The sequence below is a fragment of the Sciurus carolinensis genome, chromosome 4, assembly GCF_902686445.1.
Source record: "Sciurus carolinensis chromosome 4, mSciCar1.2, whole genome shotgun sequence".
NCBI classification, from domain to species: domain Eukaryota; kingdom Metazoa; phylum Chordata; class Mammalia; order Rodentia; family Sciuridae; genus Sciurus; species Sciurus carolinensis.
The window spans coordinates 99168800-99184736 of NC_062216.1; the positions used below are offsets into that span (position 1 = coordinate 99168800).

Below are 15937 nucleotides of genomic sequence, written 5' to 3' on the forward strand. Positions count from 1 at the left end.
GAAGTTGCTAATTAGTGCATCCTTAGGCAGTGATAGATCAGGAGCATCCATGCTCAGCTAAAACTCTGAGTTTACACCTCCATTATGTACCAAGTTATAATTTTAAGGTAAGAAACAGGGGAAAGAAGATGATTTCAGTGTTATTTATATTTTTTTTCTTGGTCAGTTGGTTGGGGTTTATGATAAAGACCAAATTAGTATCAAAATAAAGGAGATGTATATTAGTATCAAATTAAATTTCTCTGCATATCAGAGTTGTGACAGGATCAAAATTTGCAGCTCTGCTACACATAAAAATGAGGTATCTGCAGCACAAAGGCTGTAGCGTGATGAGGTTACAATAGAGAGGCTATAGAGCAAGCAGCAAAAGGATGGAAAAGGAAATACTTTGCAATCTCAGCTTGTAAGTATACAAAGAAAATGAATAATCAGAGAATAAAAGGGAAAATGAGCAGAAAAGGGTTTTCATTCAGCTGGAGTTTTAAGGAACTAGAGGAAGTTCTGTAGTGTCAAATGCCATAGAGGAAAAAATCCTGGTCTTTTGAGCAAATGAAAAGTTACAAGTGAATTTAGTAAAAAGATTTTCAGAAGAATTGGAGACTGGTGAGAGAAAGCAGTTTTCAGATAGCCAAATAGCAAATGGGCAATGAGAAATTCTCTTCCTTAAGAAAATTTGACAATGAGGAAAATGAGGAAGAAAGTGGTAGTTTGGGGAAGAAAGATAAAGGTGTTCAGCAGAAAATTAAAATATATATGATAGAGAATATTGTTTTATCAAGATTCCAATGAAATAAAAAAGATCCTGAAACAAAATAACTCTGGGCACATGGAAGTTGAACATAAGAGCACATATTGTATGTTTCATATGTATGCAGTAAAAAAGTAAGTTGGAAATGCTTACCACCCTAATTTGATCGTTACACACTGTATGAATGTGTTGAATTATCACCTTATGCACCTGTAAAAAATGCATAGATATTATATCCCAATGAAAAAATCTAAAATATTAAAAGAAAGCAGAAAAAGTCTATACTATTAGAAGATAAGATAATGATTATCTGTAGAGGGGTAGCAATTGGAGCAGGACATGAGTGTTTTGAAATGCTGGGAAGTTGTGTGTCTTGGGCTAGTTATACAGAGATGCTTATCTTAGGAAAATGTGCTGAGCTGAGCAATTGTGATTTCTGATCATGTCTGCCTGTAAGTTATTCTTTACTACAAAGAAAACCCTATGGTATTGAGGTGAGTATTATGATTTGAAAGACTGAGCAAAAATATAGAGAAAACCAAAGGTAATTGGTGACCTTGAGGGAAATTTTGTTTATAGCTTGTATTTGAAGAGAAGTAGAAGAGGAAGCAAGCTGTCTATTAAGACTTGGAGGGTACATGTTGAGAAGGACTGAGATGCTGGAGGAGAGGAGAAATGTAAATGAAAGCTAATGGATTTCCTGGCAGCAATGAGTTTTCAACTGATGGATTAATTGGTATGGTACTTTTTTCCTCTTTTTAAGTTTGTATACAAAATGAACCCTGTCTATAGAAATTAGAGAATTAAGGTCATGAAACAGCTTTTGTAATTGGTAAGTTTTATTTGAAAATTTGGCTATAAGCTCTTCATGAGCTAAATGACAAGTTAAATATGGTCATTGTATTACTCCTGAGTAGAAAACATGCAAGTTTCTCATGGGAAGCAACTCTTGGCATTTTGTTATGACTAGTATTTCCCATTTAAGAATTTATTTAGGGATCCAAAAGTAGAATAAAAGACATAACCTTGAACACATTATTAAAACATATACTATTGTGAGCTTCATAAAGCTGTTTTAAAAGCATTTATCCTTGAGAGTTGAGGATATTGTGCCAAAGTCTAATAGAAGTAATGAATGCAGTTGGTGGAAAAGAATCTATTTGCAAACATTCAGATTTCTAATGGGACTGCTTGATCTAGGGATAGAAATTTGAACACCTAGAACAATGTTTTATTCATCCTACAAGCAGACTTCTATTTTTTTCATAAGAGAAAGAACTATGTATGTGATTTAAAATATAGACAGCATTTATTATTAATTTACCATCTATCTCTATGGTTGAAGGCCAAGAAAACAGGTGATAGTATTTCTGATTATTTTGGGTAAAGTTAAATAATCAAAACAACACCCTACCTAAATGATGAGTGGTTTTTGAGCTCAGAATGCCTATAAGGAAAACCAGAATTAAAAAAATAAATCTGGGTCTATAACTTCATCTGAATTTGAAGAACACAGACATAAAACCAATTGAAAGTGTTATGCCTTATTAACTCCCAAAGAATTAACCATATAGTAGGTTAGGTGAGAGGAAAAATGTCAATTTATTTGATGTTGAGGAAGTTGGATAGATAGGGTCATGGAAGGGAAAGAACAGAAGTGTTGGTGGAGCATGACTGAAATGATTAGCTATATGGGCCACTGAGATGATGACAACATACTTTCAGAAGAGGCTGAGATCCCCCCGAGAACAGCAAGGAATTGATAGATTCACTAGTGGAATGGAAGGAGCCAGCCTCAGCATTTAAGTAAAAACTGTGATGTGTAGATTTTCTGGTACATGCAGAAAGATGTCCAGGAGCATCTAAACAAGGCCTTACTATGTTAATTTTAAAATTTACTTTGTATTTGTCATTTGAAACTTGTATTATTTTCAATCTGGAAATCAAAATGGTTTCCTTTTAACAAAGTCCAAACTCCTGCATTGGAATTTGCTGTAGACAGTTATGTGAAAGCTAACTGGACTGCAAAATGCAAGCCTTCTTCCTGAATTATAGAAGCAAACACTACATAATCACATAACGAGCTGTGCCAAATTATGCAATACAAAACCAGGCAATAATGCATGGAATGTATATTTGAATATTGAATAGATACCTAAATCTTAACAAGGTCAGAATTCTAAACTACCAGATGACTTTTCATTTTAGGGTTCTCATTTTACTTTTCAAAGTTATTCTGTCTTCTTTCCTGAAGATTATGTGTCTCCACTCATTGCTGTCACACTTGAAGTGGCTTCTTCAACCCACTTTGTTGCACTTTGGCCAATAAAATGAAATCATAATTTTATTTTGTCTGTTCCAAGATATCATTATTTTTGCTTTTGTTTTTGTTTATTTTTCCCTCTGTTACAAGAAAGATGGGGATGGGATAATGACAATTGTTTAGTACTGAATCCCACAGTGAATAAGATACTGATTTTGTTCTATTAAGTGTTGAAAGAGATCTGTTACTTGCAAAAATAATATAACACTCTATTCAGGAGGTTATAAAATATGCAAATTGTAGCACATATGAAAATAAGAGCATAAACACAGGGATATGTTAAATGAAAGTACATAGCCACAAATTTCTTATGTTTTACAACAGCAATTATACCTAGACTCTAATAAATTAAGGATAAAAATAACACAGTCATATGACTAAAATACTGAGATGAATTAAAATGATATATTAAAGTTTGATTAGTGCCAAAGAAGGGAGAAAACATTGAGCAAAAGAAGTCAGACACACAGTATCATACTGGATGACTTCATCTATGGGAAAATGCTAACTGATGGTGGAAAAAAATTCACTAAATGCATTGCAGCTTGCAGAAATGAGGTAAGAGAAAAATCAGGTGATGAAGAAAATGTTCTCTGTGTCCTTGTGAGTATGAGTTACATGGGTGTATGAACTTGTCAAGCTCCTCCAGTTGTATAGTTGACAATAATATAGTTCAATGAATGGAAACTTTTAGTTACAAAGAGAATTGTAAAGAATATTGAACTTTAGTGAGTAGGTTTTTGGTTTGCAATGATATGAGTAAGTGATTTTGAAACTATTCTCTCTGCTGCCTGAACTTGAGCAAATATGAAAACATACTGAGGTTAATGAAATTCGAGTGTCTCACTATTGGAAGAAGGAATTTTGAATAGGGAAAGAGATATGACAGACAACAGTAATACCATTTAGACCCCCACTTTGAAAAAACTCTTGCTGACCAAATAGAAGGACTGTGATCTATAAATAGTCTCAGCTGCCAAGAGGACCTTGCCTGAAGTTTCTCCCTTTTTCCAATAGACCGTGAACAGTGACTGGTAGAAGTGGATGAAGGAAGGCCTGGTCATCATGGCCTGATGTTGGAACTCTGGTAGTCCTTGCTTGCCTCAGAGGTCCTCTCTTTGTCGACTGGCATTGCTTTCTGAAGCATTGCAATTTAACTTCTACCCACATTTGATTCCTTCCCTTTCCTTTCAAAGGGATTGACCTTTTAAAAAAATATTTAATATCTAAATAGCCATAAAATCATCTGAATCCAGATTGTGGTTTCTTAATATCACTTTGTAATAAAAGGAGCCAAGTCTCTGTCAAGAAGTAGCTGACCCCAGAGTTGTGGTAGGAAAAGTATAAGATGAGCTTATGATATCTTTTTGCAAAAAGTAGGGAAACATTTAAGTGATAATGGGGTCTTCTTTGTGGGTGTGCTACTGGGAATTGAGCCCAGGGGTGCTCTACCACTGAGCTACATTCCTCACCCTTTTTATTTTTTTGAGACAAGGTCTTGCTAAGTTGCCCAGGCAGGCCTTGAACTTGCCATCCTCCTGCCTCAGTCTCCCAAGTTACTGGTATGACAGGCATGTGCCATTATGCCTGGATGATAATGTGGACATTTTGAAAGAACAGAGTAATCAGTTTAAAGAAATATTCACTGGAACATCAGAAATAAGAAATAATAAGTGCTAATAAGAGATTCTAATATATTGAATGAAATAATATTTCATGGGTCATGTTGACCGTAGACAAACAAATGAGAAGGAAATTTATTAAAATAGAAGAAATGATAGAAAATTGTCAATGGATTCTAAAACTAGTAGGTTGAAAGTTTGATGAGGTACATGATATTTATATAGTCTCAAATCATTTCCCCAAGGGATATTTTTTAATGAAAATCAGAAAAAGAGTTGATTTAGTGTAAATAAACCTACTGTGCACTACCTCAACCGAGTTATTAACGTGAAGAATGTCGAATCTAACTGAAAGAAGTACGTGCTATTTAATAGGATATACTGAGAAAGATATTGTATCAACACTTCCACAATTTTGCTCCAAAGTACATAATCTGAATCTAATTCTGTGTAAACCTCAGATAAATTCAAATTGAGAAACATTCTGCAAAACAACAGGCTGTACTCTTCCAAAATACCAAGGTCAAGGGCAGAGGATGTAGCTTCAGCAGTGGTGCACTTCACTGGGGAAGGTCCTGGGCTCAATTCCCAGCACTGCAGAAAAAGCCAAACAAACAAAAACAAAAACAAGGTCAAGAAAGACAGATGAAGACTGAGAAACTGTTTCAAGTTAAAGGAAACTAAAGAACTATTGCAATTAAGTGCAATGCAAAAGAAAAATAGTCATAAATGATGACATTTGATTATGAAATTATAAACATTTATGAAATTATGACATTTGATTATGGATTAAAATATTGTATCAATCTAAATTGGGAAATTGCTTTGTGGTCCCCTTACTTCAGGAAATATACTTGGAATTATTTAGGGCTAATGGGACACAATGTCCCAAAGTAAATAAATAAATACACATTTTCTTCTCACCCCCCCCCACCTCCAAGCACATGAGCACGTGCGTGCACACACACACATAGAAAATGTAACTGCAAACAGGACAAAATGTACAAGTGATGAATTTCAGAGGGAAAGAAGACAAATTCTAAGTGGAAAGGACTCTAGATACCACTTTCTTCATGTGACAAAGTGAAAATCACCATTAATGGGACAAAATTAAAATCTATGGATCTGCCAAAATGCAATATCGCAGCATCTTTCCTTATGTTCCTGCACAAGATGAATATTCTGTATCTAATCATGAGGAAGCATCAGACATTCAAGTTAAGAAACACTCTGATGGCTACATGCAGTGGTGCACACCTGTAATCCCAGCAGCTCAGGAGGCTGAGGCAGGAGGATCACGTGTACAAAGCCAGCCTCAGCAATGTAGTGGGCCCTAAGCAACTTATCAAGACTCTGTCTCTAAATAAATTATAAAAAAGGCTGGGAATTTGACTTAGTGTTAAGTGCCCTTTATTCAATCCCCAGTACCCCCCGCCAATAAAAAGAAACATTCACAAAAGGATTCAAGTCAATAGAGCAAAGGAAAGAAGTGCTTCTCCAGACTGAAGGAGACAAAGGGGTCATATGGAGGAGAGTAAATCCAATTCTTGATTTTGAAATGAACTGTGGTTATAAAACAATTGTGGATAATTGGACAAACATGAATGAATGAGTTTGATGATTACATGACAATAATATATCATGTTAATTCCCTGATACTGATGGTCCTATTGTTGCAATATGGTAAAAATTATTAAATTTTTGAGGAACTATTTTGAAACTGAATATCCTGTTTATACCATTTTTCCTTTTATTTTTGTATTTATTTATTCATAAGTATGTGATCTCATGGTTTCCTATTTTATCCTATTATTATCATTATATATTTTATTGCTAAAATTAATTTTGGCTTACTAAAGGGAGCCCATTCAAGCCAGTTTCTCTGTCTTTTGACTATATTGCCATTTTTCTTTAGTATTTCCTTGCTGTCTAACATTTGTTTAAGGAATCCTGCTTCCTTTTAGCAAAGAATGTTATTCAGAATCCAAGATTTGGTGCTAGGTGAGTGAGGTCATTGCTTTTTGGTATCCTTGCACCAGACACTTGATTTGGACAAAGCTAGGAAGTATATGTATGTGCATGCACATGAACGTATGTACACACATTTAAATCTATATCACTTTCTATAATCATTCATAGTTGTGAAAGCATGAGTTTTTACTGATTCTTTTTATGATTTTCCACTGTGGGAGTTCATACTACTTTTCTCTCTTTTCATATTTGCACTCCCTTTTCTGATAATGAGACTCTCTAGCTTTTATATTCTTTATAATACTTAGAATTTTATCAACTCTTTCCTGTAACCAGTCTCTGATCTTCATTATCACCCTGTCCTCCATGAAGATGTCCTCCTGACTTTATTTAGGTTTCAACATCTTTGCAGAACTCCTGCCCAGACCCATTGTACACCACATGGGGATTCTGACAGCCCCACGCACAGATACTTTCCTCAGCTTGCTTAGACCCCACCACCCCAGAGGGAAGGTGTCGAAAAGGGGAAAAAAAGAGATCTCCAATACATTTTAAAGTGTTAACATAGATCCTTCCACTCAAGCAAATTTTAGAGTATAGTTACCATGGGTTAAAATAATAAAGGAGTACAACTGGGATAATTTTTTATTCAATGGAGAAAAACTAAATAAATAGAAAATATTAAATGGTTGACTATGCTTTCATAAAAAATACATATAGATCTATTTACCTACCTACCTACCTAACTATCTTTGCATTTATAACCTAGGTCACATTATTTTTATTTCAATAGATTATAGTTCTAAAGGGTAGAATATGGAAAATAAAGCACGCAATATTTCATAACATAATCTTATGGTGTTACATAATTTGTTTCATGTTAAGTAAGCAGATAGGTATCATTAATTACATTTTAAGGAGATTCTTAGAGACATAAAGACACATAATCATTAGAACTCTTGATGGGTTTTAGGACTTTTGTAAATTGTGAGGAGATAGAGTAATACCTGAATCCTGTCCCTATGAAGAAGAAGCAGGAAAAAAAAAAAAGAAAAATGATTTTAAATAAAAAAGCAACATTGTTATTAAGCAGGACTGTGCCCATCCAAAGCAGAGAATTCTGGTATGATAATACACAGTCAAGCAGATGTGGTAGTCACACAGCTGCATCCCTTCAAGAAGAACTTGGCCAACAAGCTGCAAGAGATGCAGTTGACCCATAGCTTCCAGCTACAGTACCTCAGATTTGCTGTGTCACTGAGTCGAGGCCACTCTTTTCCCTGGAAGCCTTCCACAAATGACAGAGCAGAGCCATGGGGCATGGGTTGTTGAACATTTGCATGACTCTTATGGACAATCATTGTGCCAGATCTCAACGAACTGTCCATATCTTTCCGAAATATCTAATTTCCTTAGATTTTTCCAGCTGCTCTGGTGTCTTTCCCTTCTCTTTTCAGGATCCAGATCCAAGTATTTTTCATATCAATTCCATTTCTTTTCCTCTTTATGTTATTGGTACAATCCCCTTTGAATCTCTTGCAGTTCTTACTCTGGTCCCAGAAGAATGAACCACTCTTGTTAGGCTAGATTATGCTGTCAGTCATAGACTCAAGCAGCCTCTTTCTTCCCCTCTAAGTTCTTAGCATCTTGCCATTCTTCGTGAAAAAAGGAAAGAGAGTATCCTGTCTTTTCTGAATGTCTAGACCCTCGGTAGCTTGGCACTCCTACATAAAGGTGGGCAAAAAGGCCAAGAAAGTTGTATCCTGGTTTTGCCATGCAATAAAAGACTCTGGTCATTGTTCTTCTCTGGCAACCTGAAAATAAGAAATAGAAATAAGGACAGATTTATATAAATAGCCTTTAGGAACAGTATGACCTTGCTCACTGCCCTGGACCTGGAATTTGACTAAATAACTCTCTAACTTCTCTCCTATAGTTTGATATAACAGAAAGATTTACTTCCTCTTAGGGACTTAGAGTGAATGGCAAATGGAAAGAATTGAAGAGAGTCAGAGATTCTTACTTATAGAAGTAAGATTAGTTTTTTTCTATGCCATTTTGATTGATAAGTAAATGTATCTTGCATGCTACAGAAATAATCTGATTAGGATTATATTAAGATATACCCTAATAAAGGGAAACATGACATATAAACTGTTTAAACAACACAGAAAAGTCAAAGAATGATTAGATAAACCATGTATATTGCAGATTGTAAAATTGCTTCTAAATGCACATTAGTTACCAAAGTAAGGAAATTTTACTCCTAAAATTATTGTTTCTCTCAAAATAATTTGCTTCTAAAGAGTGAATAATTTTGTTTGCAACATCAAAATGTAGTGCAATGACATATAATGCTGAGTCCATAAATATAAAAATATATAAATTATTGTCTGAACAATTGTAACTTTATGAAGGGAAATGACAATTACTAAAAAAAAGTTTTGTAAATAATGATTATCTGCTTATTTGTAGTTTTGCAAGTTTGGGTGCTGTTATCTGGTCTAATATTTGCATTGTCTTGAAATTTCACATTTGGCTTACTCTTGACATCCCATTCTTGTCATTCAAAGCAAACCTAAGAGAATGAAATACACCCTAGCAGTTTTAGTCGTGCACCTAATTTGTAGCTTCAAATACTTTTAAGTTCGTCAAAATTATTTCTTGTTTGAATGAGAACCCGGCTGCGTAGTGCATGCCTAATCACAGATAAATGCATAGATTCTCCTCTGTCTTGATAATTATGACAACTGAAAATGATTTTGTCCCAGATAATACCACAAAAGATTATGATTATATTTTTATATTAATTCATTCACAGCAGAGAAATACAGTAACAGGTTTTTATTAAAGTTACATTTTACAGGACTTCCTCTTCTTTCAAAGCAGGTTAGGAAAACTCTAATGCTGAGATTAGATTATATTTCATCAGAGAAAGGTACTGTCATCTCTGTGTAAGTTGGTGAACTTGTTGAGAAAAGAGAATCTTTATCTCCTATATATAGCAAGGAATAAAGTAGGTGCTGAATAATAAATGAATAGATCGACTGAAGAATAAATGATCAAGGATGTGTACTCTTTGGATTGTCTTTATACTTTAAGGGGAATATTTGGTATAGACTAATTTTTCATCACCAAACAACTTTGCTGATATGAAGGTTTGCAGGCTGTGATCTAACATGTGCAATCAGGTCTAAAGGTTGATAATTAGATCAAAAATATTTTTACAGAATGCATTATATTCTAGTATAGATATCACATTCTGACTCCTCAGGACAACATAGTCTGGTTCTGCATTGTTACATGAATGCAAGTGCAGTGGAAGTAGAACAGGGGAGGTTTCTCAGATGTCTCAGGAATTCATGCAACCAAGATATAAAGCCAACTAAACATGGGTCATCCTGCAGTTACCCATCTAAAAATGAAAATAGGTACACAAGTTACCAAGGAACTCTCTTTCCTCGTTTCTGTATTTGTTACTTTCACGTAAGAAAAAATTGTGTGTGGGGAGTGTGTTGTGTGTGATTACCTTATTGTATTAGGCAGATGCCTTTCAGTGACAACTTATGGTAACCAGAATCACTATCAACGGAGCATATGTTGGGAAGGAAAGAAAACAGCATTTCTTATAACCATAAGTGGGAAATTCAAGATATAAAGTGACTTCAGGGCCTTTGTGAACTCAAATAATATCACCAGGTCTTTCTGAGTTCCTGTCTGACTTCCATTCCTCCTTCCCTTCCTGAATTTCTCAGATTCCTTTCCTTCTAGAAGTTTTCTTTAATTTTTATCACAATATGTGGGCTTTCTTTATGTAGTTGGATGAACATAAATAGAACCAATGAGATCAGATGACAAATAAAAGTCAAATTTAGCTCTTTCAAAAGAAAGAATACATCTCCCCTCCCAGCTCCTAACCTGTGCTTTACAGGATCCATCTGGGATCAGTGACTGTGGACAAAAAAATAGAGACTCTTTAAAGGCACAAAAGATCTGCTTTTCACTAAGAGGTCAAAACCTGTAGCAAGGAAGGACAGTTTATCCAAATGTTGGTATAGTAAACATTTCCCTAAAGTACAAAGAAAATCCAAAGCATTTAGGTCCTACATCATTTATTCTTCAGTCAATCTATTCACTAAAAGTCACCAAAAGTTATGAAAAGAAAAGAAGATGATAAAAGCAAAGATCTATAGCTATGTTCCTCCCATTGGTTGCCTACTTTTCTTTCTTTTCATTCACAAAATTCTACAAATCTTCTTTTCTTAGATTCAATGCAATTTAGAGGAAATACTGGGGACTGGAATGGAACAAATTATATTCTATGCATGAATGATTATGTCAAAATGAACCTCATCATTGTGTATAACTATAATATACTAAAAAAAAAACTTTAAAAATACAGAAAAAAATGAAAACATTCCACTCTCCTCCCTACTACTGCAACTGGAAACAAAGAATTTTCTTTCTTTGAGATCTAGATAGTCAATATGCATCAAACAACTGCAAAGCAGTGAGTTTTTCTATTCCTGATATCTTCAATGGTTAGGAGGAAAAATAAAGAATATCCACAGTACATTTCTTTCTGTACAACTGGACAGGCAAATAGGGAAAGAACTACATAGGAACAATTCCTGTGGTCTATCTTCCTGGAAGCTGTAGGTTTTGTCCTCTCGTAGGCTCTCTCATTGTGCTCTGGGTCTATGCCTGAGAAGAACATTGGAGAAGTTTCCTCTATTGAACTAGGTGTGCCTGGTCTGAGCATTCCCCTGGTTGTTAAGGAGGACTCTAGAGCCTGGAGAGGGACTTAAGAATGGAAAAGTGAATGTTGTGAAAAGACACACAGGTATGTGGAATGTAAAAACATTCTCATAGAAATGTAGAGTAGAATAGTGGCTACCAAGGACTGGACAAAGTGGGTGGCAAAGGGATGAGGAGAGGCTGGTCACCAAAGACAAAGTCACTGTTAAGAAGGAGGAATAGATTTTGATGTTCTATTATACTACTCATAGGGTGAATATAGTTATCAGTAATACATTGTATATTTCAAAATAGCAAGAGGAGAGGATTTTTTTAAATGTAATCACCAAAAAGAAATAATAAAGATTTAAGGATATGGATATACTGACTATGCTAATTTAGTGATTACATAATGTATACATAAATTTAAACATCATATTGTACTCCAAAAATATGTATAATTATTATATGTCAAACACAAAAGAAATGAAGGGTGAAAATTTTCAAACCGTATGAATGGGATTTCTCTCTGATTTGTTGCAGCCAGTACAAAATGAGTAGAAGTAACATGTCACATATGAATGACAAGGACTCAATTCTTTATAATTCCTTTCCACAGATTTTTGAGATGAAGTTGTCATTATTATGTGTTCCTGAATTATTGTTATGAGCACAGCTTTCTGGTGATTCATATTCAACTTACAGTGTCATTAAAAAATGAACTTTTCTCTAAAAGTACCTGATACTTAGGAACTTCGTTTAATGGAATAACCTAGGCTATTCTAACTAATAAGTAAAATGCATCCACAACAATATTGATAAATTGGAATTCAATGAAAACTAACATCTCCTTTTCAATGGTTACTGGTAGGGTCATGAAAAGACCAGCCACAGTCCAGAAGAAGTTATTTACAATTCATGCATCCGATAAATGATTTATATTTATGATATATAAAGAACTTTCTTAAATTTATATATAATAAATTCTTTATTAATTTATAAATTTATAAATTTATATATAATAAATTCTTTCTTTAATTTATAAATATATATATTTATGATATATAAAGGACTCAATTATAGAAAGTAGAAGGCAGATCATTAGGGGAGAAGGAGAGGATCAGCTGAAGGAGGAGGAGAGGGTAAGCAGAGTTATTTGAGAGTGAAATTGCTCAAATAATGTTGTACACATTTACCAATATATCATGAAACCTACCATTCTGTATAATAGTCAATAAAAAAGAAAAATTCAATTATAAAAACATAATTAAAAATAGCTTAACATTTGAATGGTATTTTACCAAAGGATATATTTATCAATAACAAGCAAGCACATGAAATAGTTCCCAAGATCTTAGTTATTAGGAAAATTCAAATGTCATTACTAGGTACATTTAATCACAAGAAATAAAAGCATGTGACCATAAAAACACATATGTAAATGTCCGTAGCAGCTCTATAAACACCCATCAACAGGCAAATAGTTAATGAACTGTCATATCGATATAGTGGAATATTACTCAGCAATTAAATGGAAGAACTATTGATAATAGCAGTATAATAATCTCAAAACAATTATGCTGAGTGAAGATGCCAAACAAAAATATGATATACTGTGAGACTTTATATAAATTTTGAAAGTGCAAATTATAATGACATAAAATAGAGCCATGGGTGCTTGTGGGTAGGAAGAATGTGAACAAGGAAGGACAGAGAAAGATTACAAAAAGGCAGAGGAAATGATGTATAGGTTCATTATCTTGTTTGTGATGACGGCTTTGTAACATGGAGTGAGAATGGGTGGGTTGTTCATGTTGTGAATTTGAAGAATGAAATCCATGAACACAAGGGTGAAGCAAAGTAGCAGGATTTATTAGAGTAATAGAAATTTTAAAAGCAGAGCTCCCAGAAGGTGGGGGTGAGGGGATGCCCCAAGAGAGGAGTGCCAGTGGGTGTCTGTTGTCCAGGGGTTTTTGAAGGCATGTGTGATGATGGTCCAATCCAGGTGAATGGTGGGGTGAAGGATGCTAACATGGACCGATCAAGCTCTTCAAGTTTGGGTATTAATAAGCCAATCCAAAGTACATAAATTTAATTCCTTATTTACATAATTAAGAGAATATATCCAGTCTTTTGGTCCAGCATGTATGTTGGGAAGAGGAAGCACTTCAGGTAAGGGTAGATTTGGTGGCCAACTTTGCTAGAGGTAGAGCTAGGTGTAGCTAAGAAGGAGCCAATGAGGTTGAAGCTGTCCGGGGCAGCAAGCAACAGGATGCTCTCCAGATCCGATGTCTCCTTCCAGGGTCATTCTTTCAGTTTCATGGGTGTCTGTGGTCAAAACTAATCAAATTGTTTGAAGTGTACTTCAAATACGTACTTTAAAAAAAAAATTAGAATTTGTTCTAACTAGTTATACATGACAATAGAATGAATTTGACACATGATACATAAACGGAGTGTAACTTCTCATTCTTCTGGTTGTAAAGGATGTAGAATCTCACTGGTCGAGTAGTCATATATGTACACAGGGCAATAATGTTAGATTCATTCTTACCCCCATACCCCCTTACCCTCCCTTTTGTTCCCTCTGCCTAATCTAAAGTACCTGTATTCTTCCCTAGCCTCCCTTCCTATTGTGAATTATCATCCATATATCAGAGAAAACATTTGGCCTTTGGTTTTTTGGGATTGGCTTATTTCGCTTTGCATGGTATTCTCCAGCTCTATCCATTTACCAGCAAATGCCATAATTTCATTCTTCTTTATGACTAATAGTCCACTGTGTGTGTGTGTGTGTGTGTGTGTGTATATATATATATATATATATATATATATCACATTTTCTTTATCCATTCATCTGTTGAAGTTCACCTAGGTTGGTTCCATAATTTAGCTATTGAGCTGCTATAAACATCGATATGGCTGTATCACTGTAATATGGTGATTTTAAAAATGTTCAACATCTCTGGCAATTAGATAAGTGCAAATCAAAACTACTCTTAAGATTTCATCTCACTCCAGTCAGAATGGTAATTATCAAAAATACAAGCAACAATAAATTTTGGTTAGGATGTGGGGAAAATGTACACTTATACATTGCTGGTGGGACAGCAAATCAGTGCAACCACTATGGAAAACACTATGGCAATTCCTCAGAAAACTTGGAATGGAACCACCATTTGACCCAGTTATCAAACATGTACTGTTTAAAAACAAAATTTTTTTTTTAGTTGTTGATGGGCCTTTATTTCACTTATTTATATGCAGTGCTGAGAATCAAACCCAGTGACTCACACATGCCAGGCAAATGCTCTACCACTGACCCACAACCCCAGCCCTCTAATGTGTACTTTTTATTCTATGTCAATTTCAACTCAATAAAAGTGTTAAAATTTTCATACAACTCTATACTTTTTAAGGAGTGTATTTACTGATTTTAAATCATACCAAAATCATCATTTCAAGAATAAAACAATTATTTATATGAAATAAAATATTTGAATAGCCAAACAAAAAGGGTAAGGTGGGCATCTTTTGTTTATATTTTACTGTGCTATCTTTTTCTTTTTCTTTTTTGGTACTGGAGATTTAGCACAAGGGCACCTTTTTATTTATTTATTTATTTTTAAATTTTGAGGCAGAGTCTCATTAAATTGCTTAGATCCTCACTAAGTTGCTGAGGCTGGCCTTGACCTTAACAATCCTCCTGCCTCAGCCTCCCAAGGTTCTGGGATTACAGGTATGTGCCAATGCAAACAGCTATTCTTTTGCTATTTTAAAGTTAACCAATTACTGCTACTCCTAATACGAAATCTGGGCTGAAAAAATGCTCTTCTAGATCTGATAAGCCCCTTCACTGTCAGTCATATTATAATTCTGCTAATAAAAATCTCTTTATTCTCAGAAATAAGCATTGCCACTCAAAATAAACAGTGGTTGAATTAATGTGTACACACATATGCACTTCCATGCTACAATATAGGTGCAGATCTCCAAAGAGGTCCATAAGAGAACAATTTTGTATGTTCTTCTATTTTCATAATTCACAGGTAAGGGGAAAACATGCCTTTCCTTCCATCTCTCACCATGAACTTTTCATTCAAAGTGAAGCTTATGATTCATCACTATTCCAATGATTCTGTCTGCAAAGCACTGAAGCTGATTATTGGTTTAGGTATTCTTAAATCACTTGGCGAACATAAGTAAAATAGCTTGGGGTTTATCTAACTAAAAGAAGAAAAATTTGAATGAGAACACATGGAGATTGTGATGTATTTTGGAATTCACCACAGCTTTGTCCTTTAGGTCATGGTGCAAACCATAACTATTCAATTAAGTTTCCTCAGTTGATAGGGAAGTATGAATTCAACCAATTCTGGGTAATGATTTCTTCCCAGGTGTCTTTGTGTTATAAGAATTACCTAGTTAGAATTGAATCAAATTTAAATTTGACTGAAAGAAATAATGGATTTATTTCCTTACTCCAAACAGAATACATTATTGCTGATTAACAATAATTATATCTTATCAGGCTCT

The 15937-nt window shown here is 34.5% G+C and overlaps 1 long non-coding RNA gene across 1 annotated transcript in view; it reads right to left on the reverse strand.

Annotated features, from left to right (window-relative positions):
• Positions 1-7936: 7936 nt before the first annotated feature.
• The window catches only part of LOC124982022 (uncharacterized), a 43434-nt gene continuing 35433 nt past the window's right edge, over positions 7937-15937 (reverse strand). Inside the window, exon 3 of the long non-coding RNA XR_007108163.1 lies at positions 7937-8478. This is a non-coding gene — a long non-coding RNA (uncharacterized LOC124982022). The remainder of the gene's footprint in view (positions 8479-15937) is intronic.